General features: G+C 45.7%; 2 long non-coding RNA genes across 2 annotated transcripts in view; one reads left to right on the top strand and one right to left on the bottom strand.

Moving 5' to 3' along the window:
- The window catches only part of LOC140188998 (uncharacterized), a 516848-nt gene that overhangs the window by 288936 nt on the left and 200571 nt on the right, over nt 1-27341 (top strand). The gene's annotated exons all lie outside the window — the stretch shown is intronic.
- On the bottom strand, nt 13421-17954 carry LOC140189072 (uncharacterized). Its single transcript, XR_011883441.1, has 2 exons — nt 17810-17954; nt 13421-13976 (listed from the first exon to the last, which is right to left on the bottom strand). It is a non-coding gene; the product is annotated as an uncharacterized lncRNA (long non-coding RNA).

Genomic DNA, 27341 nt, shown 5'->3' with positions numbered 1-27341 from the left:
TTGTGTACACCCACGGGTCACCAGCGCTGGCAGGGCAGCCCGCTGCCACATCTATTTCTGTCTTAAGAGGCACCGTTACCAGCTCTTTTATCTGATCGACAGTCAGACCGGTTGCTGATGGGGTGAGTGACTGGGTGTCTGCCGTGACCGTCGCCTGGGTTTTCCCCCTTCCCTTCTGGACACTGTCTCCTGCCATGCCCCGACAGGGCACAGCTGTAGCATATCAACTCCTTCACTGCCTTATACTTGGTCCGGCAGTCCTTTGCTGGGTGCCCTGGCTGCCGGCAAGCAAAACAAGCCCTCCCAGACATCACAGCAGCTGCATCCACTATAACCACTTTACGATTTCTCTTGCCTTTTCTATGGTCTATCTCACTGGCCCACAAAACTATCTCAGAGTAGTTGGACCCCACCGTTATGCCAAAATCTAAAACTTCCTGGTGGGCTGAGCTCAGGCCTTCCTTCAGCATTTTTAGGAAGACTGGGTCGTCCCTCCCTGGGTTATCCAACCCGGAATACTCCTCGTACACTCGGTATTTACGTTCTGCATAATCCATGGCTGTCTCGTCAGCCCTCTGGGCCACTGCCATTATCGTTCCCCAGCTGCTCTCGCCTCCCCCCAGCCACTGCCTCGCTTCCCCTTTAAAAGAGCGATATCTTTCTTCATCACTGGTGCTCCCGGTAGCTGTCCATGTACCATCCTGCACCCTCTGGGCCATCCTGTCCTACATATTCCTCGGGCACTTGGCTTTCACTAATCCATGTACATCTTTAGGGTGTATCTGGTGAATTTCAACCATTTCCTTGAGTTTGCGTCAGAACTCTGAATTCCCACAGGCAACTTTTAAGTGAGGGCAACTTGGACAAAATGCTCTGTTTCTCCCCGGGGGTGAAGGGCTTATGAATAGTCGTAATCAAGGTCAAGGGCTGGCTCGGATCATCAGAGTTCTCAACCTGATGTTGCCTGACTTCAATAGGTGCCATTCTGGTTGATCTCTCTGGGTAAAACCTCTCCCTGAGATATCTCCATACTAATTCCCACACTACACAAAATATAAAACTGCAGAGTATGTATTCCACAATCTGCAAATTTCAAGTACCCAAACTCATGATGCCTGCTGTATTCCCTCGCATCGCACTTGCAAACGCATACACTAAAATGCAGCTCCCCGAACGAGTACACACGCCCCCACTCTGGCGTCTCGAACCGTACCGTTGGTTACCACCTTTTGCAACTGGTGGTTCAAGTCTCACCAAGTTAACCAAGTTAACATGCAAAGGTTCCTCACTTATATAAACACACATGCACACGCACACACTACTTTAATATCTACCAGTTCAGCTCTCCACTTTCGTCATACCTCGTGTTCCCGTGTGTCTGCCGACCGAACAGATCCAACTGCGAGTGTTATTTTAGAAAAATACTCACCAACTTAGACTGCTAGGATCGCTGGCCACACGACAGATCACGAAGTATCCCACTCCTGACACCAAATGTTGTATCGTGGGTGAAATCACCGGACAGACAGAGTCACTGGTAGATAGAAAGCAGCTTCTTTATTCAACACAACAAGGTACAGCAGGCATCTTACGGACGGAGACGCTTTCCGTAGAAAGGTCTGCTAGCTCAATGTGGGCTCAATATTTATATACTTTATACTTTATTGTCGCTAAACAATTGGTACTAGAACGTACAATCATCACAGCGATATTTGTTTCTGTGCTTCACACTCCCTGGATTACAAATATTGAAAATTAAAAATAGTTAAAATTTGTAAATATTAAAAATTTAAATTATAAAACATAAATAGAAAGTAGAAAATGGGAAGTAAGGTAGTGCAAAAAAACCGAGAGGCAGGTCCAGATATTTGGAGGGTACCGCCCAGATCCAGGTCAGGATCCGTTCAGCAGTCTTATCACAGTTGGAAAGAAGCTGTTCCCAAATCTGGCCGTACGAGTCTTCAAGCTCCTGAACCTTCTCCCGGAGGGAAGAGGGACGAAAAGTGTGTTGGCTGGGTGGGTCGTGTCCTTGATTAACCTGGCAGCACGGCTCCAACAGCGTGCGGTGTAAAGTGAGTCCAAGGACGGAAGATTGGTTTGTGTGATGTGCTGTGCCATGTTCACAATCTTCTGCAGCTTCTTTCGGTCTTGGACAGGACAACTTCCATACCAGGTTGTAATGCACCCTGGAAGAATGCTTTCTACGGCGCATCTATAAAAATTCATGAGGGTTTTAGGGGATAGGCCAAATTTCTTTAGTTTTCTCAGGAAGTAAAGGCGCTGGTAGGCCTTCTTGGCAGTGACCTCTGCTTGGTTGGACCAAGTCAGGTCATTTGTGTTATTGACCCCGAGGAACTTAAAGCTTAAATATGCTAAACACAATGGCAATCGCTACTTGAAAAGTTGCAGACAATGCATAGGCAATGCTTCCTTTTGAAGCTACATACAAAATATCACACCATCCTTTCCTTCTGACGCCAACATATCTGGGTTGGTATCCACAGCCTTTAGGATTTACTTGGCATTTTGCGTGCTAACATAGAAGACAATTAATATTCATAATGTGTAGATAATACTGTCTTCAAAACTACAACATTCGGTCAAACTATGGCGCCAGAAGCATCTGGTATTTACACCTTTTAGGAAGCCCATCGTGGTGGACTCAATCCACAGTCCTTTGTCAAACAGTTAAAATAGAAATCTGGTAGCCAAAGGCATTTAAGTGTAAACATATCATCTACCCAAAAAAAAACTCACTCTAACAGCATGAATACTTTTCATAGGCACTTTACATGTTGGGACAGTGATGGTGAAAGGGGGAGGGAAAGAAGACATGGGGAGGAGTGGTCTCAAGATCCTCAGGTGTTCCTCCCAATGGGATAAAAGCACAAAGAGGGGAAATATCAAAGATTGATGAGAATGGAACTGTGATTGTCATGAGAGATTTAATCAGAAGCAGATTAGGGTAGCGCTGTATCCAGTGCCTTTGCTCTGTGAGCTGCTACAACCACGATCTGCTGGTGACAACCCATTCCAATTGAGTTTCCGATTCACATACCGACATATCGGTCCCTTACAGCTGTCTTAATCGGTGGTGGGGTAGTAATGGGACAAGCTCCCACTTCCCATCAAATGCTGACAATGGTGTGCACCTCAAATTGCCTCTGTCAATCAAGTCCAGCTCCTGGCTTTTACATGTGGCTTTGCTACTACACCCGATGAACTGTTTCCAGTGACAGGGGAAGGTGCAAATGGATTGACTAGCGTCATATAATGAACCGCTATGGACAGATGGGGCTCCTCAGCCATACTTGGCAGCTCAAGTGGAAGAAAAATTCTGATCTCAAACCTCCACTGGCCTGTGGCTAGACCCATTCATGGGGAAGACTTCGGGAGTAAACCCTGAGGAACAATCCGGAGCTGGATTCCCTGTCGGTCCTGTGTTCAATGCAGACTGGCAATCCTGCAACACCGCTGGTGCCTGACTGCATCGGTCTCTGCCGTTGTTTTGGATTCATCAGCTGTGTGGAGAGCAGGGGCCCCTGCATGGGCAACTGCTTGCTTTACATATCACACTTCCCTGACTTACATATCGACTTCAACACCGGGGTGCAATATCCATGGTCGACCCTGACCAGCGGAAGGCCATCACTAACATGTCTGTACACGGCCTCCTTTCCCGCTACAGTGAGGCCGAGTACAGGTTGGATGAGCAACGCCTCATATTCTGACAGTATAGTCTCCAATCTCGATGGGATGAACATTGATTTCTCCAAATTCAAGAATAACTACCTCCTGTTTCCACAACACACCCCCACTTTTCTTCTGTCTTTTCCCCCATTCTGATGGCCAATTAACCCCTTCACCTCTCCTCACGCACCCTCATGACCTGCTCCTCATTTCTCTCTGGTTCTCCACCTCCTCCGTGTCATCCCATTGTCCACCATTCTCTCCTCTTAGATTTCTTTCTCTTCATCTCTTTGCCTTTTCTGCCTGTCACCCCGCTCCCTCCACAAACCACACGTTCCCCACCCCTCACTTGTCCTCCTCCCCCTCCCCTACCACCTTATTCTGGCTTTTGCCCCTTTCTTTCTAATCCCAATGAAGGTTCTCAGCCCGAAATGTCGACTGTTTGCTGAGTTCCTCCAGCATTTTCTGTGTGCTTGCTTCAGTCTCTGTATTGATTAAGCTAATCAAACTGGTACAGTGGAAGAGGAATTTGTGGAATGGTCAGAGACAGTTTCTTACAGCAGTATCTTACCCACGAACGGGCCATTTCAGATGTAATCTGTGTAATGAGGTGGGATTACAGAGAGATTTTGTGGTGAAGGGTCCCTGAAGAAGTGATAACAATGTGGGAGATCTCCAGATCACAGATTAAGGGTGAGCACCAGGTCAGAACCAGTGTCCTCAACCTAAATAAAGATAATTACAGAGGCGTGACAGTGGAGTTGTCTGGGGCAGATGGGGTAAATAGGCTCAGGGACAGGTCAGTAATGAGCAGTGGCAGATGTTTAAGGAGACTGTTTGTAACACTCAGCAGACATTGATCCTGATTAGACAGAGGGATCACAGAGAGCAAAGAACATTCTGTGGTCAAAGGAGGCAGACAACAGGATCAGGATTTTTCCAGGAACCAGTAATGAGACAAAATCTAAAACCAACAAGGGAAAAGCAGAGAGGTTAACTCCAATAATTTGCATTAGTGTTCACAGTGGGGGCACAACAAACATCCCACAGATATCTCATGGTGACATTTCAACATTGTGCCATAATGTGTAACAATCACCATCACGAGGGAAAAACTAATGGGACTAAAATCAAACATTACTTGGTCCCAAAGACCTGCACTGGAGGCTTTCACAGGAAGTCTGGAGAGAAAGTAGAGACATTGAAGTCTGTCAAAACTCACTGTTACAGAAAGGTCCCAGTGGAGTTGAAAGCCATTGTTGAAGAAGGGTGGAAGATGAAAAGCAGGTAACTGTAGTCCAGTTAACTTCACTACAGGCACTGGACTCTATAATCTATGAAGAAATAATGTAATTTAGAAAAGTTTAGTGTCATTGAAATAAGTCACCAGGGTTCACAGTCAAATTCACACAGCACAGAAACGAGCCCTTCAGCTCAAATGGTCCACGCTGACCAAAGTTCCCATCTGAGCTCGTGGTCTGCAACCCCCTCACCACCACATTATGATCAAGGTTATCCTCCTCCTTGTCCCATTTCTTTCCATTTGACCCATATCCTTCAAAACCTTTCCTTTCCATCTACCTGCCCAAGTGCCTTTTTAATGTACCTGACTCAACCACTCCCCATAGCAGCTCATTCCATTTACTGACCAGTCTGTGTGTGGAAAAGTTGCCCTTCAGGTCCTTATTAAATCTCATCTTAAACCAATGCCCTCCAGTTCTTGATTCTCCAACACTGGCAAAAAGACTATTCTCTTTGACCCAACCTGGTCCCTCATGAATTTATACGCCTCTGCAATATCATCACTCATTCTCCAATATTCCAGGGAAAATTGTCTAAAATCCTTTCCACAACTCTCCTCTGCACTCTTTCCAGCTTAATGCTGTCTGTCACACAGCGGGGTGACCAAAACAAATAATTCTGGTCGCCAGTGAATCTTCTCAGCTCCAGGGTGGACAAGGTCAATTGTGTAATAAGGACACACTTCAGTAAAACCACTGACACTGTATACCAAGCACACTGAGCTGCCAGAGCACAGCACCAGCCAGTGAGGACACAGACCAGTACAACACCCGGCTCTCTACTACAAAGATCAAAGCTGAAAGTAAATGTATTATCAAAATACATTTCTGTCACTGTATACGACCCTGAGATTAGTTTTCTTGTGGGCATACTACCAGTTTGTTAGAGCGGTAGGGGAGGATGAAACTAATTTGGCGGGGGTGGGTTGTAGAAACCAGAGTGGAGGCACTCAGGATAGGAGGGAAGGTAAAAAAGCAAAGATAGCATGCAATTACACTGTCAGATGATAGGACATCACTGCAGCCAGCAGGGTGAGTATCAGTGCATGAGGGATGCAGAATCAAAGGGTAGCGATACTGTACTCAGAGTGTTATATCTCTATCCACAGAGTATAAGAAATAAGGTGGATGATCTTATTGCCCTATTACAGATTGTCAGATATGATGTCATGGCCATCGCTGAGTCGTGGCAGAAGGATGCTTGCAGTTGGGAGCTAAATGTCCAAGGTTACATGTTGTATCAGAGAGATAGGAAGGTAGGCAGAGGGGGTGGCATCAATTCAGTAGAAAGATGTGATATAGGATCAGAAGATGCTGAATCATTCTGCATTGAGTTAAGAAACTGCAAGGGTAAAAGGACCCTGACGGCAGTTATATACAGGCCTCCAAACAGTAGCTTGGATATGGACCACAGATTACAACAGGAAATAGCAAAGACGTGCCAAAGGGCAACGTTATGATAGTCATGGGAGATTTCAACATGCAGATAGATTGGGAAATTCAGGTTGGAAATAGATCTCGGGAGAGTCAGTTTGTTGAATAGCTACAAGAAGGCTTTTTAGAACAGGGATGAGCTACATTAGATTGAGTGTTATATAATGAAACCAAGGTACTTAGGGAGCTTAAGGTAAAAGAATCCTTAGGAAACAGTGATGACAATATGATTGTGTTCAGCTTGAAATTTGATAGAAAGAAAGTAAAGTCTGACGTATCAGTATCTCAGTGAAGTACAAGATATTACAGTGGTACGAGAGAGGAGGTGGCCAAAGTAAATTGGAAGCAGATGTTGGCAGGGATCAAGCAGAGAAGCAATGGTGTGAGTTTGTGGGAAAAATGAGGAAGATGCAGGATTGATGTATTCCAAAAAATGAAGAAACACTCAAATGGCAAAATGGGGCTGATGAGGGAAGTCACAGCTAATGTAAAAGCAAAAGAAAGTGCATCCAACAATGCAAACATTAGTGGTAAGACAGAGGATTGGGAAGCTTTTAAAAGCCTACAGAAAGAATAACAGGAGGGAAAAGATGAAATGTGAAAACAAATAGCAAACAATATCAAAGTGCGTAGTAACAGTTTTTTCAAGTATGTTAAAAATAAAAGAGAGATGAGAGTGGATATAGGACCACTGGAATACGAGGGTGGAGAAATAATAAAGGGGGTCAAGGAGATGGCAAATGAACTAAATAGATATTTTGCATGAGTCTTTGCAGAAGACACTCGCAGTGTGCCAGATATTGATGGGTGTGAGGGAAGAGAAATGAGTGCAGTTACTATTACAAGTGAGAAGGTGCTCAAAAAGCTGAAGAACTTGAGGGTACATGTCACCCGGACCAGATGTACTGCACCCTACAGTTCTGAAAGAGATAGCAATAGAGATTGTGAGATCATTAGTAATTATCTTTCAAAATTATTGGACTCTAGCATGGTGCCAGATGACTGGAAAACTGCAAATGTCACCCCACTCTTTAAGACTCCAGGAAAGGAAGGGAAAGGAAATTATAGAGCAGTTAGCTGAACTCAGTGGTTGGGAAGTTGTTGGAGTCAATTTTTAAGGGAGAAGTTATGGAGACACAGAACAAGATAGGACAAATACTCAAACAACAGGAATTCTGCAGATGCTGGAAATTCAAGCTACACACATCAAAGTTGCTGGTGAACGCAGCAGGCCAGGCAGCATCTCTAGGAGGTACAGTCGACGTTTCAGGCCGAGACCCTTCGTCAGAACTAACTGAAGGAAGAGTGAGTAAGAGATTTGAAAGGGGGAAGGGGAGGGGGAGATCCAAAATGATAGGAGAAGACAGGAGGGGGAGCGATGGAGCCAAGAGCTGGATAGGTGATTGGGAAAAGGGATATGAGAGGATCATGGGACAGGAGGCCCAGGGAGAAGGAAAAGGGGGAGGGGGGGAAACACAGAGGATGGGCAAGGGGTATAGTCAGAGGGGCAGAGGGAGAAAAAGGAGAGTGAGAGAAAGAATGTGTGTATATAAATAACGGATGGGGTACGAGGGTGAGGTGGGGCATTAGCAGAAGTTAGAGAAGTCAATGTTCATGCCATCAGGTTGGAGGCTACCCAGACGGAATATAAGGCGTTGTTCTTCCAATCTGAGTGTGGCTTCATCTTTACAGTAGAGGAGGCCATGGATAGACATGTCAGAATGGAAATGGGATGTGGAATTAAAATACCTATGTGGGCACTGGGAGATCCTGCTTTCTCTGGCGGACAGAGCATAGGTGTTCAGCAAAACGATCTCCCAGTCTGCGCCGGGTCACACCAATATATAGAAATCCACATCGGGAGCACCAGACGCAGTACATCACCCCAGCCAACTCACAGGTGAAGTGTCGCCTCACCTGGAAGGACAGTCTGGGGCCCTCAATGGTGGTTAGGGAGGAAGTGTAAGGACATGCGTAGCAGTTGTTCCGCTTACAAAGATAAGTGCCAGGAGGGAGATCAGTGGGGAAGGATGGGGGGGGACGAATGGACAAGGGAGTTGCGTAGGGCGCGATCCCTGCAGAAAGCGGGGCAGGGGGAGGGAAAGATGTGCTTAGTGGTGGGATCCCGTTGGAGGTGGCGGAAGTTACAGAGAATAATATGTAGGACCTGGAGGCTGGTGGGATGGTAGGTGAGGACCAGGGGAACCCTATTCCTAGTGGGGTGGCGGGAGAATGGAGTGAGAGCAGATGTGTGTGAAATAGGGGAGATGCGTTTGAGAGCAGAGTTGATGGTGGAGGAAGGGAAGCCCCTCTCTTTAAAAAAGGAGGACATCTCCCTCGTCCTGGAATGAAAAGCCTCATCCTGAGAGCAGATGCAGCAGAGACGGAGGAATTGCAAGAAGGGGATGGCATTTTTGCAAGAGACAGGGTGAGAGGAGGAATACTCCAGATAGCTGTGAGAGTCAGTAGGTTTATAGTAGACATCAGTAGATAAGATGTCTCCAGAGATAGAGACAGAAAAATCTAGAAAGGGGAGGGAGGAGTCGGAAATGGACCAGGTAAACTTGAGGGCAGGGTGAAAGTTGGAGGCAAAGTTAATAACCACATGGGTCCGAGCTATGCCTACCTTTTTGTTGGCTTTGTCGAACAATCTATGTTCCGAACCTATTCTGGCATCTGTCCCCCACTTTTCCTTTGCTACATCGGCGTTGCTTCCTGCACACATGCTGAGCTCGTTGACTTTATTAACTTTCCCTCCAACTTTCACCCTTCCCTCAAGTTTTCCTGGTCCATTTCTGACAGCTCCCTCCCCTTTCTAGATCTTTCTGTCTCTATCTCTGCAGACAGCTTATCTACTGATGTCTACTATAAGCCTACTGACTCTCACAGCTATCTGGACTATTCCTCTTCTCACCCTGTCTCTTGCAAAAATGCCATCCCCTTCTCGCAATTCCTCCGTCTCTGCCGCATCTGCTCTTAGGATGAGGCTTTTCATTCCAGGACGAGGGAGATGTCCTTTTTTAAAGAAAGGGGCTTCCCTTCCTCCCCCATTTTACGCACATCTGCTCTCACTCCATCCTCCCACCACCCCACTAAGAATAGGGTTCCTGTGGTCCTCACCTACCACCCCACCAGCCTCCGGGTCCAACATATTATTCTCCGTAACTTCCGCCACCTCCAACGGGATCCCACCACTAAGCACATCTTTCCCTCCCCCTCCCCCGCTTTCCGCAGGGATCGCGCCCTACGCAACTCCCTTGTCCATTCGTCCCCACCATCCCTCCCCACTGATCTCCCTCCTGGCACTTATCCTTGTAAGTGGAACAAGTGCTACACATGCCCTTGCACTTCCTCCCTTACCACCATTGAGGGCCCCTGACAGTCCTTCCAGGTGAGGCGACACTTCACCTGTGAGTCGGCTGGGGTGATGTACTGCGTCCGGTGCTCCTGATGTGACCTTCTATATATTGGCAAGACCCGACGCAGACTGGGAGATCGTTTTGCTGAACACCTGCGCTCTGTCCGCCAGAGAAAGCAGGATCTTCCAGTGGCCACACATTTTAATTCCACATCCCATTCCCATTCTGACATGTCTATCCACGGCCTCCTCTACTGTAAAGATGAAGCCACACTCCAGTTGGAGGAACAACACCTTATATTCTGTCTGGGTAGCCTCCAACCTGATGGCATGAACATTGACTTCTCTAACTTCCACTAATGCCCCACCTCCCCCTCGTACCCCATCCGTTATTTATGTACACATTCTTTCTCTCACTCTCCTTTTTCTCCCTCTGCCCCTCTGACTATACCCCTTGCCCATCCTCTGGGTTTTCCCCCCCCTCCACCTTTTCCTTCTCCCTGGGCCTCCTGTCCCATGATCCTCTCATATCTCTTTTTCCAATCACCTGTCCAGCTCTTGGCTCCATCCCTCCCCGTCCTGTCTTCTCCTATCATTTTGGATCTCTCCCTCCCCCTCTCAAATCTCTTACTAGCTCTTTCTTCAGTTAGTCCTGACAAAGGGTCTCGGCCTGAAACGTCGAATGTACCTCCTCCTAGAGATGCTGCCTGGCCTGCTGTGTTCACCAGCAACTTTGATGTGTGTTGCTAGGACAAATACTGCATGGTTTCCTTAAGGGAAAATCTTGCCTGATGAACCTGCTGGAATTCTTTGAGAAGATTACATGTAGATTGGGTAAAGGGGATGCAGTCCATGTTGGATATTTGGACTTTCAGAAGGCCTTTGACAAGGTGCCACATATGAGGCTGCTTACCACATTAAGAGCCCATGGTATTACAGGGAAGGTACAAGCATTGATTGACTGGTAGAAGGCAGTGAGTGGTAATAAAAGGATCCTTTTCTGGTTGGTTGCCAGTAATTAGTGGTGTTCTGCAGGAGTCAGTGTTCAACCGCTTCTTTTTGTGCTGTATATCAATGATATAGATGATGAAATAGGTGGCTTTGTTGTCAAGTTTGCAGATGATATGAAGATTGGCGGAGGGGCAGGTAGTGTTGAGGAAATGGGTCGGCTGCAGAATGACTTAAACAGATCAGAAGATGGGCAAGAGAGTAGCGAATGAAATACAATGTCAGAAAATGCATGGTCATGCTCTTTGGTAGTAGAAATAAATGTGCAGACCTTTTTCTAAATGGGCAGAAAATCCAAAAATCTGAGATGCAAAAGGAATTGGCAGTCCTCGTGCAGAACAACCTAAAGGTTAACTTGCAGATAGAGTTGGTGATGAGGAAGGCAAATACAATAATTAACATTCCTTTCAAGGGGTCTCAAATATAAGAGCAGGGATGTGATGCTGAGGCTTTATAAGGCACTGGTGAGACCTCACCTTGAGTACAGTGAACAATTTTGGGCTCCTCATCTGGAAAAGATGTGGAGGCATTGGAGAGGGTTCAGAGGAGGTTCATAAGGATGATTCCAGGATTGAGAGTGTTAGCCTCTGAGGAATGTTTTATAGCTCTGGGTCCGTACTCGCTGGAATTTAGAAGGATGAGGGGGGATCTCATTGAATCCTTTCAAATGTTGAATGGACCAGACAGAGTAGATGTGGAAAAGCTGTTTCCCATTTTCCATGGCGAGGGAGTCTAAGACAAGTGGGCACAGCTTCAGGGTAGAGGGGCGCCCATTTAAAACAGAGATGCAGAGAAATTTCTTTAGCCAGAGTGTGGTGAATTTGTGGAATTTATTACCAGAGGCAGCTGTGGGGGCCAGGTCGTTGGGTGTATTTAAGACAGAGCTGGATAGTTTCCTGATTGGATGGGGCATCAAAGGCTTTGGGGAAAAGGCCGAGGAGTGAGGCTGAGGAGGAGAAGCAAGGGTCAGCCATGATTGAATGGTGGGGCAGACTTGATGGGCCAAATGGCCTAATTCTGCTGCTATGTCTTATGGTCTTACTCAGTTAATCCAAGAACCACAACGTAATCAATGAGACACCGCACCCAACCCAGTAACCAAATAACCAATGTGTAAACGACAACAACGTGTGCAAATACAAGAGAGAAAATAGTAATAATCATAAAGAAATGAGAAATAAATAGAGAACATAAGATGCAGAAGTCATGAAAGTGAGTCCATAGATTGTGGGAAACAGTTCAGTGATGAGTTTAGTGAAGTTAAATGGAGTGATCTCCACTGGTTCTGGTTTAAGGTGACACTGGTGGATCTCTTTTTCTAGTAAATGAATAGCCTGTAACTTCCCTTTGGACTTGGAGGCAATTTGATGTGGCAGAACAGAGGTGAGGCAGCGGACCCGTCACTGAGAGTGAGGAAGACACAAAGTTTGGTTGATTTAAACGCCGGGCCCAAATGGAAAAGTCAGGTACAGGCCAAATGGAGGCAGCGGGGACCAGGCCCCAGATCGTATCGAAGCAACTGAACCCAGTGCTTGGATGATGATTTAGGAGCCAGGCCAGATTGAAATGGTCAGTGTGTTGGGCCCGAGGCCAGGGACGAGCCGGTTCAGCTCGCTGCTCCATTCTGCGCTGAACTAAGCATCTGTGAAATGGACTCTCTGAGGATTTCAGTTCAAAATGCTACAGTATTTGCTTGTGTTTATTGTTTGCATGATTTATTTTCCTTTCTGCACATTGGGTGTTTGACAGTCTTCTTGCTCTATTAGTGGGTTCTTTTGGCTTTCTTTGTTTTATGGCAGCCTCTTTAGAACGAACCTCAAGTTTGTAGAATATAAGCATACTTTGATAATAAATGTACTTTGAACTTTGGTTGAAAAACCTGATGGTTGAGGGTTAAAATCAGTTCAAAAATTTAAGAAAACTCAAAACTGATGATCTTTGCATTACAGGCCAGGATGCAGAAGAGTGGAAAATGACAAATATTCTTCCCCTTTTTAAGAACTTCAATCGGGACAAGACAGGAAACTATACCCTGGTGACTCTTACATTAGTGGTAGGGATATTCTTGGAAATGATTTTTAACAATAGGATCAACTTGTATCTGAGAAAGCATAAACACATTTGGAGTAGCGAAAATCTCTTTGCATGGACAACGTCAAGTCTTGCAAACTTGGTTGAATTTTTAAAGTGAGAAATTCAATTGCTGAGGGCCGAGTAGTGGCTATAGAACACGCGGACTCTGGTGAAGCTTTCAACAAATGCCCTGATCGAAAGCAGGAAGGCATACGGGCTGAATAGATATTTGGTAGAATATATTCAAAGTGTAGCTTGGTCAGAGAACACAGAACGTAATGGTTGAGGGGTGTGATTCTGACTGGAGACCTGTGAACAGTGGTGCCCCACAAGAATCAGTGCTGGGAACTCTGTCCTGACGAAGGGTCTCGGCCTGAAACGTCGACTGTACCTCTTCCTAGAGATGCTGCCTGGCCTGCTGCGTTCACCAGCAACTTTGACGTGTCTGCTCTTTGTGAAGTGATTTGGATGAAAATTAAGCTGGGCGGATTTGTAGGTCTGAAGAGACACAGAAGTTAGTGGAGTTGTGGGTACAGAGTAAGGTTCACACAGGATAGACATAGACATACTTTATTGATCCCGAGGGAAACTGGGTTTTGTTACAGCTGCACCAACCAAGTAGAGAGCAGAATTATAGAAATACAAAAACAACAAACAATCAAACACTAATATGCAAACTATGCCAGATGGAAATAAGTCCAGGACCAGCCTATTGGGTCAGGGTGTCTGACCCTCCACGGGAGGAGCTGCAAAGTTCGATGGCCACAGTCAGGAACAACCTCCCATGACGCCCAGTTGTATCTCGGTGGAATATGGCCGGAGTCCAACAGCAAAAAGTTCAATATCCAGGCTACAAACACGTTCTTCGATCGCAATATGACCAGGATTGCACCATCCATTGCGAACCAGAACAGCAAGCCCCCAACTCCTTTACGCTTACCGCTCTCAGTGCACTTCCGGTCAGCCTGAACGGTCTCGAAGCCCTCCATGGAAAAGTTTTGGTCGGGAATGTCCACGTGCAGTCCAAGTGGAGAACTCCTCTTCTCCATAAGCCTCTGTTGTCTCGACCCGGTCCGCTTTCCTCATTCAGGATGCAGCAGAATACAGACCAGCTGTAAATGCGGACAGAGAAATGGCAGATGAGCCAAAGAACTTTGGGAAGTCAGATTTCAGAGGTTTTCTTTGGAATTCCTCTCCCTGTTGGAGTAGTTGAAATGGCATTTATGGCAATGACAAGCTCCACCTCAAGAAGTGGGAGATCAGGGAGTCAGTCAGTGTCCCTGACAACTTCACATCAGGGAAATGCACCATCTGCAGCTCCTGACTGACCCTGTGAAGGACACGGAGCTGGAGATGGACAGATCTAGAGTTTCCAGGATGCTGAGACCAGAGTTTCAGTGAGTTAGTCACACCTGAGATCAGGCTGCAGATAGTTTAGTGACAACCATGACTGGAAAGAGGAAGGGACAGACAGTGCAATGTCTCCCTGTGGCTGTACACTCCTTTGGATATCCCTGACAGGATGACAAACCAGAGCACAGCAGCCCGTCAGGTCGGTGGTACTGACAGCCCGGTCTGATGCTCTGAGTGAGGAAAGGACAAGCAGAGCAGTAATGACAGCACTCTCACAGTACAGGGGACATGCAGGAGATTCTGTGGCAGCAATAGAGATGCCAGGATAATGTGTCGCCTCCTGGGTACCAGGGTCAGGTACGTCTGAGAGATGCAGGATTTCCAAAAGATAGACTTGCCGGTAGAGTCAGTGGGAAGGAAGCCAAATGCAATATTTCATTCATTTCCAGAGGACTACTGCACAGAAGCAAGGATGTAATACTGAGGATTGATGAGGCATTGGCTCAATCACACTTGGAGTATTGTGAACTGTTTTGGGCCCCTTATCTAAAAGAGTATGTGCTAGCATTGGAAAGGGCCCGGAGGAGGTTCACAAGAATGATCCCAGCAATGAAAGGGTTAATGCATGAGGATGTTTGATGGCTCTCGGCCTGTCTGTACTCACTGGAGTTTAGAAGAAAGAGGGGATCTCATTGAAACCTATCAAATATTGAAAGGCTGAGATAGAGTGGCCGTGGAGAGGATGTTTCTGATAGTGGGGCATCTACAACCACAGGGCACATCCTCAGAATACTAGGACATCCTGTTAGAACAAAGATATGGAGTAATTTCCTTAGTAAAGGGTAGTGAATCTGAGCAGCCTATGTCAGGATGCTGTTCATTGAATACAGCTCAGCGTTTAACCCCATCATTCCCACAATCCTGATCAATAAGCTACAGAATCCAGTCCCTCTGCAATTGGATCCTCGACTTACTAACGGAGAGACCACAATCTGTGTGGATTGGTGATAATATCTCCCCCTCGCTGATGATCAACACTGGTGCACCTCAGGGGTGTGTGCTTAGCCCACTGCTCTACTCTCTATATATCCATGACTGTGAGGCTAGGCATAGCTCAAATACCATCTACAAATTTGCTGATGACACAACCACTGTTGGTAGAAACTCAGATGGAGATGAGAGGGCACAGAGGAATGAGATATACCAGCTGTGGTGTCGCAGCGAGAACATTGCACTCAGTGTCAGTCAGACAAAAAGAGCTGATTGTCGACCTCAGGAAGGGTAAGACGAGGGAACACGAACCAATCCTCATGGAGGGATCAGAAGTGGAGAGAGGAAACAATTTCAAGTTCCTGGATATCAATATCTCTGAGGATCTAACCTGGTCCCAACATATTGATGCAGCTACAGTACAGAGAGGGCAAGACAGTGGATATATCTCATCAGGAGTTTGAAGATTTTTGGTTTGTCACTTTAAAACACTCAAAAACTGCTATAGGTGTATTCGATGCATAGCATTTATAATACACGTTATTTCTGTTTTTGCACTATAGTTAATCTACATAATATACATATCCATATACACACATACTGATCTATTTATTCTTTCTATATTTTCATGTACTGCATTGAACTGCTGCTGCTACATTAACAAATTTCATGACACATGCCGGTGGTAACAAACCTGATTCTGGTTCTGACTCTGAATTCACTGCCACAGACGGCTGAAGCCAATTCACTGGGTATATTTCATGTGGAGGTTCTCGACTGTGGGGAGGAAAAGAGGGTCTGAGAGGGTTCAGAGATCTGTCATGATCTCTTACTCCTGGCAGAATGGTGCAGCAGACTGGATGGGCCAAATGGCCTAATTCTGCTCCTGTGTTTTATGGTCTGATGGTCTCCGAGCAGCTGCAGGACATTTCAAATGGAAGGCTGAGCAGCCAGACATCGTGGTGGACGGTGCACGTTAGTAATAGCAACGTAGGGAGGAGGAGGGTTGTGGTCCTGTGCAGTGAATTTAGAGAAATAAGACAGAAACTAAGAAATAGTAAGCTGTGTATTACTCCCAGTGTCACTTGTGACGGGGAGATATAGAAAGATACCACTGATGAATGTGTGGCTGAGGAGCTGGTGCAGGGCAAGAGATTCAGTTTGATCGATCAATGGGGATAACTTCTAGGGATGATTGACAGAAACTGTTCACTCCCTCGGGTCTTCATGGGAAGGAACAGTTTTCTCCCTCCTGAAACTACAGGGAATAGTTTTAACGTGACAGGTTGGAGGTTTAAGGAGGATCTGAAGGGTGAGGTGATGGAGGTGGATAAATTTATCTGAGACATGCAGAGGTTAGAGAGACAGAGACAGTTTCCCTCGGTATAGGTGTAAATCTAAAGGGAATAGTTTTAATGTGAGGGGGGAGAGATTTAAAGGGGATCTGCAGGGTAAATATTTCACACAGAGAATAGCCGGTAATCCAAATGAGTCAGAGGAGATGGTGGAGGCAGAAACACACAAAGTCTCTGTTCACAAACACTTCTCAGAACCTATCATTCACTGTGTACATCCTGCCCCAGTTGAACTTCCAGGTGCTGGGTCCATTGTTGTTTTCCATCTGTATTAATGATCTAGATGAGAATGTGGTGAACTGGATCAGGAAGTTCGCAGATGACACCAAGATTAGTCGTGCAGTGGACAGTGAGGAAGGCTAACAAATCTTGACATACGATGTGGACTAGCTAGAAAAGTGGCAGATGGAATTTAATACACACAAGTATGAGGTGTTTCGAACATAGGATTAACGAGAGAAATGTATGGTTTAAAGAGGATCTGATGAAAACTGTCCTCTTTCCCCTTTCCCCACAAGGAGGTTACAATCTGGAACACACTGTCTGAGGGGGTGGTGCAGGCTGGTATTTAAGGACCATCTGGATGAGTGTTTGAATCACCAAGGCAGGGTAGGAGACAGACCAAGTGCTGAGTTAGTGGGGACAGATTCTCGATGGTCAGTATGGACATGCAGAAACAACTGACTGTGAAAGTGCAGTGGGAACCTGAAACACAGAACTTCAGGATGGACTCAGCTAAAACATTCAGAACCCAGTACGACGGATTTTTCTTGTACAAAGGTATTAATGGTCACATACTGAACCAAACCCCTCAAAAGGTTACCAAAATGTTGTGGTCAGGCTTTCATACCCCTCTGGGCCTTGCTCACTGAAGCCCCTGTGCATGTGCCTCTAATATTGTTACACAGTTCCCTGTATGTGGCATCACAGGTAGACAGGATTGTGAGTTCTACTTGCCTTGTCAGCCAAAGAACTGCCTCTCATTAGAGTTGGACAAAACTGTTTAAAGACAGATTTAAAGGGGATCTGAGGGGTAAATATTTCACACAGAGAATAACTGGCATCCGGAATTAACTCCCAAAATAGAGTCACTGGTTTATACAGAAATGAAACAGTCCCTTCGGTACAACTCATCCCCGCCGACCAAGTTGTCGACCTGAACTCGGCCCAGCTGCCTGCATTAGGCCCGAATCCCTCTCAACCTTTCCCATCCATGTGACTGTGCAAATATGTTTTAAATATTGTACCTGAGGCAGAGAGCCGGTGCAGTGAGGCGCTGACAGACACTCACTGTTCCGCGGGCAGGAAGAGGAGAGGCGGATCCCACAGCGGAGCCGAAACCCCAACAAGTGGAGACCGACTCCAACATCTCGGACTTCCCGCACTGGACCGTTTCCACGGAAACGACGGCGGTGACGGTGGGACCCCTGTGACGTCACCGCGTGTCTGTCACGTGACGGGGCAGCGGGAGCTGTCAATCAGTGGAGCCGCCAGAAAACTTGGAAGCATCGTAAATAGAATCGGTCTGGGGAGGGTGGGGGCGGATTTCCAGGAACGGTGACTATCCCACCCCACCTCCGGGAAGTGACTGTAATATTCACATTTAATCTGACTCTTCGGTCCTAGAAATATTTAATGTTTGTATTTTGTATATTTCTGCGTGGATAGTCCTTTTAATTTTAGGTAAAAAAAACGTTGGAACTATATCACCTTCATCAACCTTCCTGGTAACTTCCTCAAAAACACTCTACAAGATTGGTTAGACATGACGTACCATGCACAAAGCCATATTAACTATCCCCAATCAGTCCCTCTCTATCCAAATAATTATATCTATGGTTGCTTAGAATACTTTCCAATAACCTTCCAACAACTGATATTAGGCTCACTGGCCTATGATTTCTTGGCTAATTCGTAGACCCTTCCTTAAACAACAGAACAACATTAACTATCTTCCAATCCTCTAGTACCGCACCAGTGGATGAGGAGGTTTAAGATATCACTGCTTGCACCCTGCAATTTATGCATTATCCTCCAACAAGGTCTGTGGGACCACCCTGTTGGGCCAGTAGATTTATTCACCCTAAGGCAGCAAACTTTTCCTCTTCTGTGATCTGTACAGGGTCCATGACCTCGCTGCAGCATTGTCTCACATATGTGTCCCTCTCCTGAGGATTTACAGCTGAACAAAATCTATCTCCTACAACTCTTGTGGCTCCAAATATAGAATACCAATCTTATCTTTCAGAGGACCAGTCTTGCCCCTTTCTATCCTTTTGCTCTTAATATATCTGTATAAATGCTTTTTTTCCTTCATCTTTTATGCAACAGTAAACACGTTTTCTTTTCACCTTCCTGATTTTCTTCTTACATCTTCTCCTGCATCTCTTAAACACCTTAAGTACCCCATTTGTTCCTGCCTCTCGAGACCTGCTACATACCGTACATCTGTCATTTTCTTAATCCACTCTCAATTTCTCTCAGAAACAAGGGCCAAGGTTCAAACTGTTAGCCTTGCCTTTTATTCTGAAAGAAGATACAAATTCTGTACTCTCAGAATTTCACTTTTGAAATCCTCCCACTTACAAATCACACCTTTGCCAGAAAATAACCTATCCCAACCCACACTTGCCAGATCCTTCTGGTACCAAAAAATTGGCCTTTCTCCAATTTTGAACCTCAACCTGAGTACCTGACCTATACTCTTCCATAATTACATTGAAACTAATGGCATTATGATTACAAGATCCAAAGTATTCCCCTGCACAAACTTCTGTGACCTGCCCTATCTCATTGCCTAACTGGAGATCTGGTATCACACTCTCTCCAGTTGGAACTTCTGTGTACTGATTAAGGAAACTTCCCTGAGACAAATTTGACAAACTCGTCCCATCCAGCCCTTTTATGGTATGGATGTCACACTGAATATGTGGAACTTTGAAATCGCACACTATCAGAACTTTAATTTTCTTGTAACAGTCTGTGATCTCTCTACAAGTTCTCTCTGCTAAATCCCATGGACTGTTGGGTTGTCTATAATATAATCCCATTCCTTTCTTAATTCCTCAGTTCTACCCATAAAAGCTCATGAGACAAGCTCTCCAATCTACCCTGACTGAGCACTATTGTGACATTTTCCCTGACTAGTAATGCCACCTCACCCTCTTTAATCCCTTCTGCTCTATGACATCTAAAACAATGGAACCCTGGAACACTGACCTGCCAGTCCTGCCCCTCCTGCAATCAAGCCTCACTAATGACATAATTCCACATGTTGATCCATACACTGACCTCATCTGTCCTTTCCTACAATACTCCTTGTGTTGAAATATACGCAGCTCAGGACATCAATCCTACCTTGCTCAAGCTTTTCATTCCTGACTTTGTACGTGGGGTTAACAACATCTTTTCCAACAACCACTCCACTATCTGTTCTGGTGCTCTGGTTCCCATCCCCTTGAAACTCTCGTTTAAACCAACACCCCTAGTAAACCTTCCCACTAGGATATTAGTCCCCCTCAAGTTCAGAAGAGAACCCAGTGATCCGGAAATCTGAAGCCCTCCCTCCTGCACCAACTCCTGAGCCTCTTTAAACTGTATGATCTTCCTATTTCTGACATCACTGGCATGTAGGACAGATAGCAATCCTGAAATTCACAACCCTGTGGATCTTGTGCTTTACGTAGCACCCAACTTTGCAGGACCTCGTCAATAACCCTCACCAGGTCATTGGTACACAAGTGAATCACAACCTCAGGCTGCTCACCCTCCCACTTAAGAATGCTGTGAAATCGACCTGAGATGTCTCTGATCCTGGCAACCGGGAGGCAGCAACCATCTGGGAATCTTGTTCTCATTCATGTAAACTCCTTTCTATTCCCCTAACCAATGAAACTCCATCACTACAGCTCACCTCTTCTCCCCACTTCCCTCCTGAATTACCGAGCCAGACTCAGTCACAGTGACCTGACCCATGTGGCCCACGGTATTCCAAAGTGGTATACGTGTTGTTGATGGGAACAGCCACAAGGGTACTCTGCACTGCCTTCCTATTCACTCTCCCCCTCCTGACAACCATCCCACATCTTGGGTTTAATCACTTCCCCCATGTGCTGTCTATCAACAACTCAGTCTCTCGGGGGATCCAGAGTCCATTCAGTTCAATCTCCAACTCCTCAGCACGGCCTGATAAAAGTTTCAGCTTTATGCCTTCTAGCAACAGTAGTCATCAAGGACACTGGATGTCTCCATTTCTTCAGTCGTAGAAGAGAGCATAACAGAGGGTTATTCACTGATGGGGTTATAGCACAGACCTCCCAAGACAGTCTTGTTACATGCACGTGCAGTTCAACTCTTTGAATGATAATGCAGAAAGTTTGAAGTTAATAACTCATCTCCTTCTACCTTCGGCCATGAACTTATCAATTACCCCTCGTATGTCTATTTTAATGCGAGAAGTATTATAAATAAAGCAGATGAACTTAGATTGTGGATCAGCACATGGAGCTATGATGTTGTGGCCATTACATGGATGGTACAGGAGCAGGAATGGCTTTAGGTGTTTCAGAAAGGATAGGGAGGGAGGCAAAAGCGGTGGGGGTTTGGCACTGTTGATCAAGGATAGTGTCACGGCTGCAGTAAAGGAGGAAGACATGGAGGGGTTGTCTATGGAGTCTCTGTGGGTGGAAGGTAGGAACAGGAAGGGGCCAAAAACCCGTCTGTGTGTTTTTATAGACCACCCAATAATAACAGGGACATTGAGGAGCAGATGGGGAAACAGATTCTGGAAAGGAGTAATAGTAAGTGTTCTTCCAGTGGGAGATTTTAATTGCCCAAGTATTGATCAGCATCTCCCAAAAGTGAGGGTTTAGATGGGGTAGAGTTTGCTAGGTGTGTTCAGGAAGGTTTCTTGACACAACATGTAGATAACCTTACAAGAGGAGAGGCTGTATTTGATCTGGTATTGGGAAGTGAACCTGGTCGGGTGTCAGGTCTCTCAGTGGGAGAGTATTTTGGAGATAGTGATCACAATTCTATCTCCTTTACCATAGCATTGGAAAGAGATAGGAACAGACAAGTTAAGAAAATGTTTAATTGGAGTAAGGGGAAATATGAGGCTATCAGGGAGGAACTTGAAAGCATAAATTGGAAACAAATGTTCTCAGGGAAAGGTACGGAAGAAATATGGCAAATGTTCAGGGGATATTTGCGTGGGGTTCTGAGTCGATATGTTCCAATGAGACATGGAAAGGATGGTAGGGTACTAGATCCGCGGTGTACAAAAGCTGTTGTTAATCTGGTCAAGAAGAAAAGAACAGCTTACAAAAGGTTCAAAAAACTTGGTAATAATAGGAATCTAGAAGATTATGAGGCTTGCAGGAAGGATTTTAAGAATGAAATCAGGGGAGCGAGAAGCGGCCATGAGAAGGCCTTGGAGGATAGGATTAAGGAAAACACCAAGGCATTCGACAAGTATGTGAAGAGCCAGAGGCTAAGACGTGAGACAATAAGACCAACCAAGTGTGACAGTGGAAAAGTGTGTATGGAACCGAAGGAGATGGCAGAGTAATTAATGAATACTTTGATTCAGTATTCACTACGGAAAAGGATCATAGCGATCGTAGGGATGACTTGCAGCAGATTGAAAAGCTTGAGCATGTAGATATGAAGAAAGAGGATGTGCAGAGCTTTTGGAAAGCATCAGGTTGGATACATCACCGGACCAGAAGAGATGTACCCCAGGCAACTCTGGGCGGCGACGGAGAAGATTGCTGAATGTCTGGCGATGATCTTCGCATCATCAATGAGGATGGGAGAGGTTTCGGAGGATTGGAGAGTTGCAAATGTTGTTCCCTTATTCAAGAAAGGGAGTTGGGATAGCCCAGAAAATTATAGGCCAGTGATTCTTACATCAGTGTTTGGTAAGTTGATGGAGAAGATCCTGAGAGGCAGGTTTTGTGAACATTTGGAGAGGCATAATATGATTAGGAATAGTCAGCATGGCTTTGTCAAAGCAGGCTGTTCCTTATGAGCCTGACTGAATATTTTGAGGATTCAGAATGTATTATTGGGCTGTTAATATACTTTATGTGTGTTCTTGGTTATATTGGACTGATAAAATTAAACAACCACCTTGGGTTTATTTGGAATTGAAAGCTGTGAAACAATTTTCTTAACTTTGTTATTAGGAGCTTCTTTACCTGTGCAATTAGCCAAAATTTCTAATCCAAATTTATATCCTATCATTAAGCAGTCATTACGAATTTGGTACCAATTTCATATTTTTTTTAATCTTAAGAAATTTAACCTTCTTAGTTTAATTTATTGAAACTGTTTATTTTAACCTTCACTTAGTGATCCTACCTTTTCTCTTTGGAGGAATAAAGGAGTTTATTCCTTCATGTATCTGTTCCAAGTTGCTTAAGGACAACAAAGTCACGGCATTGGAGTGGCCATCACAAAGCCCTGACATCAATCCAATAGAAAGTTTGTGGGCAGACCTGAAAAAGCGTGTGCAAGCAAGGAGGCCTACAAACCTGACTCAGTTACACCAGCTCTGTCTGGAGGAATGGAACAAAATTCCAGCAACTTACACTGAGAAGCTTGTGGAAGGCTACCCAAAACGTTTGACGGAAGTTAAACAATTTAAAGGCAACACTACCAAATACTAACAAAGTGTATGCAAACTTCTAACCAACTGGGAAACTGATGAAAGAAATAAAAGCTGAAATAAATCATTCTCTCCACTATTATTCTGACATTCACATTCTTAAAATACAGTAGTGATCCTAACTGACCTAAAACAGGGAATATTTTCTCGGATTAAATGTCAGCAATCGTGAGAAACTGAGTTTAATTGTATTTGGCTAAAGTGTATGTAAACTTCTGACTTTAACTGTAGTATTAATGGCAAGACTCTTGTCCATGTGGAGGATCAGAGGGACTTTGGGTTCCGAGTCCATAGGACACGCAAAGCTACTACTCAGGTTGACTCTGTGGTTAAGAAGGCATACGGTGCATTAGCCTTCATCAACAGTGGGATTGAGTTTAAGAGCCAAATGATAAGGTGCAGCTCTACAGGACCCTGGTCAGACCCCACTTAGAGTTATGACGAAAGACCAAGTTATTAGAAGATTGATGCTGATGAGAGAGATAAGAGAGACAAAAGGGAGAAGCGTTCAAAATGTTAATGAGAGACGAGAGAGATTACCGAAAAGAGACACGGTTCCGAGTATTAACAGACCGGTTGCTTTGAACCTGAACTGTTTGAAGTTTGATGGACAGATGAAACCCCAGCAGGGGGATAAAAAGAACAGGTTCGCTAAGGCACAACAGACATCACGAGATCACAAGATAACGAGACCCTGGAAGTGCGGTGTGCCCCCACAAGTTGGTGGAAATTTGAAGGTCAGATCGCGGGACCGACCATAGATGCACAGGGTGAAAAAGTACGATCGGCGGGAACCTGGTGTGTGTGTCCACTCTTGCCTGGGTGCCGGGCTCACCGCGGAAGAACGATCGTATCCAGAACAGAGGGGTCACAGTCGGTGACCTCAGAAGACATTAAAAAGGGCTCGCCCTAAGGCTAACTGTGAGGAATATCAAAGGTCTGTTTGAATCCGATTTGCATATCATCATTCGCTCTCTCTCTCTCTCTCCAACAGCACCACAGCAATTGCTGCGAACTGTAATGAGCTGAACTAAACTCTGCATCACTTGAGACTGGTCATTTTACCCCTAGACTGCGATAGAGCTTAATTGATTCCTATTACCCTAGTTCTGTGTACATGTGTGTTTTATCATTGCTAACCCGTTGCATTTATATCCTTACGATTAGAGTACTGTGTTACTTATTTCTTTAATAAAACTTCCTTAGTTCCAGTAATCCAGACTCCAACTAAGTGGTCCATTTCTGTTGGTTTGGCAACCCAGTTATGGGGTACGTAACATAAGTGGGGGCTCATCTGGGATTTTGAATGCTAAATTTGGGACGGGGTAAATTGATTGGGTTAAAATTCCCAAAGAAAGAAAGAGCAAACAGCAGAAATGGAGATTGAGGAATTTCTAAAGGCGCCGACCTTGGAGGCATTAGAGGATGCCAGGAAATCAGAATTGGCAACTGTGGCCAAACATTTGAATCTTTTTAAAGGGAATTCGACAATGAGGAGAGCAGAGATGCACAGAGCTATCGTAAAGCACTATGTATCTAAAGGTGTGTTTCCCCAAGGGGAGCTGGAGGTGGTATCTATGGGAAAACCTGGTGCAGAAGCAGTACAGGTGCAGATTGAAAAATTGAGACTCGAGCACGAGTTCTGGGTAAAGCAGCTGGAGTGAGAAGAGAAGCAGTTAGAACGCGAAGAGAGAATAAAACAGTTGGAGCGAGAAGAGAGGGACAGGCAGTTAGAACAAGAAGTGAGAGAGAAACAGAGGGAAAGGGAATTTGAGCTAGAGAAGTTAAAGATGACAATAGCACAGGGGCCCATGTCGATCCAAGGTGGAGGGTTCAGGGCGACCCAGGAGGTTAGGCTGGTTTCCCCATTTGAGGAGACCTATGTTGATGGGTACTTTCTCCATTTTGAAAAAGTTGCTGCAAGTCAGGACTGGCCGAGGGATAGTGGGCTGTTTTCCTTCAGAGTGTACTTAAAGGAAAAGCCCAACAAGCTTACTCAGCCTTGTCCTCAGAAGAAGCCCAGAGGTATGATGAGGTGAAAGAGGCCATACTCAGGATTTATGAGTTGGTCCCGGAGGCATACCGGCAGAAGTTCCGGAATGCGAGGAAGCAGTGGGGCCCGCACGTATTTAGAGTTTGCCCGTGAGATGCAGATGTATTGTGAGCGTTGGTGCGCCTCGAAAGGGGTCAATGGGGATTATGACAGACTGCTACAGCTAATACTGATTGAGCAGTTTAAAGGTTGTGTCCCTGAAGGTATGAGGCCCTACCTAGATGAGAGCAAGGCAGAAACCTTTGCCGCAATTGCTAAGTTAGCAGATGAATACGCGTTAACGCACAAAGCGAAATTTACCCCGAGTAAAGGCTACCAGAAGGGTAGTCAAGGGGGCGGGGAGAGTCCGCCAGAAAAGTGAGAAAGTTAGCCGGGGACTAGTGAGAAGGATAAGGAAGACAGGAAGCAGTTTGTTAGGAAGTCTCCTGGGGTTGTATGCTATAATTGCGGGAAAGCCGGACACTTTACGTCCAGGTGCTTTGACCCAAAGAAGGAGACGGGGAAAGGGAAAACGATGGTTCCGACTGGCTGTATTGAGCTGGAAAACAACCCGCTAGGGAAAGGAAGAAGGAGTCTGATAAAGTTCAGGAAAGGCGCGAGAGGTTTATCTCGGCCGGATTGGTGTTGGTGAAGGAGGGGTTAAATCCAGTTCCAATACGGATCTGGAGAGACACTGGAGCTTATCAGTCATTGATATTAAAGAGTGTGTTGGACTTTAGTTCAGAAACCCAGACTGGGGAGGTCAGGGTGATAAAAGGTATTGGGAAAGGGACTGAAGCAGTACCTTTGCACCAGATACACCTAAAAAGCGACTTGGTCTCCGGACCGGGCACGATCGGGGTGAGGCCCGAACTACCGATGGAAGACGTGGAGGTCTTACTTGGTAATGACCTCGCCGGCAGAGAGGTGTACCCAGCAGTAAAACTGACAAGCCAGCCTGCCAGTATTGAGGCCCCACCCATGGACTCACAGGTTTATCCTGTTTGCGCAGTGACTCGGCGCATGTCCAGAAAGGCTGCCGAAGCTAATATAGATTTAGCTGAGACGTTTTTACCAACCTTGTACCAGGAGGGGTTAGAAAGTAAGAGAGACCGTAGTGAAACAGGAGGAAGTGAAGGAGTTGAGTTAGATTTATCATTGGCAAGGAAGGAATTTGTACAGGCACAGGAGCGAGACGCGGAGCTGATGGTTTTGACGGAGGCAGCTCTCTCCGAAGCAGAATTAAGAAGGGAGCCAATGGGCTATTATGTGAAGGAGGGAGTACTAAGGAGGAAATGGAGACCAAGTACCGTGCCCGCAGATGAGAAATGGGGGGAGGTGCCGAAAATTTATGGGGATGAGATTCTTAACCTGGCCCACAAGATACCCCTGGGTGGACATTTTGGGGTGAGGAAAACAGTCGATCGAATCATGAAAGAGTTCTACTGGCCGCACATGAGGAAGGATGTTATTGACTATTGCAGACGTGAGGTAACACAGTTACAGGCTATTAACATGTTAAAAGCCTACCACGATCAGAAAGCAGATCTAGTTGGTGTTATCACGAAAATTAATGAGGCTAGGGTGCCACCTGATAAGGGGAAAACTCATTTTGAAAAGATGAGTGTGGTGCCGACCAGATGGGAGAACTCTATTGCGTTGGCCAACTTTGCTGATGAGTTCTCTCACTTAATCCCCGAACAAAGTGAGCTGCCGATAAAGCCAATTAAACCGCATGCACACGTATGACCGGATGTCCCGAGGCGATGCAAAGAGCCGGGACATGGTGTTGTTGTCACATCAGGTCAGCCTAGTGAGCAACACTCCTACAGGATGATTAATTCAGTGACAAAAGGCTAAAGAACGCAGAAGCGTATATTGGTGATTTAGTGGTCTGGAGTGACACGTGGGAGGAGCACATTGTGGCACTGTTTAAAAATCTGTTTGAAGCCAGCCTGATAGTGAACCTCGCAAAAAGTGAATTCGGCCACGGAAAAATCACTTGTCTGGGACTTGTGGTAAGACAGTGGCAGCTGGCACTGATGCAGGCTAAGGTGCGGGCTATCTCAGAAGTCCC

This window comes from Mobula birostris, chromosome 28, assembly GCF_030028105.1.
Source record: "Mobula birostris isolate sMobBir1 chromosome 28, sMobBir1.hap1, whole genome shotgun sequence".
NCBI lineage: Eukaryota > Metazoa > Chordata > Chondrichthyes > Myliobatiformes > Myliobatidae > Mobula > Mobula birostris.
This window is presented reverse-complemented; position numbering and strand designations above follow the sequence as displayed.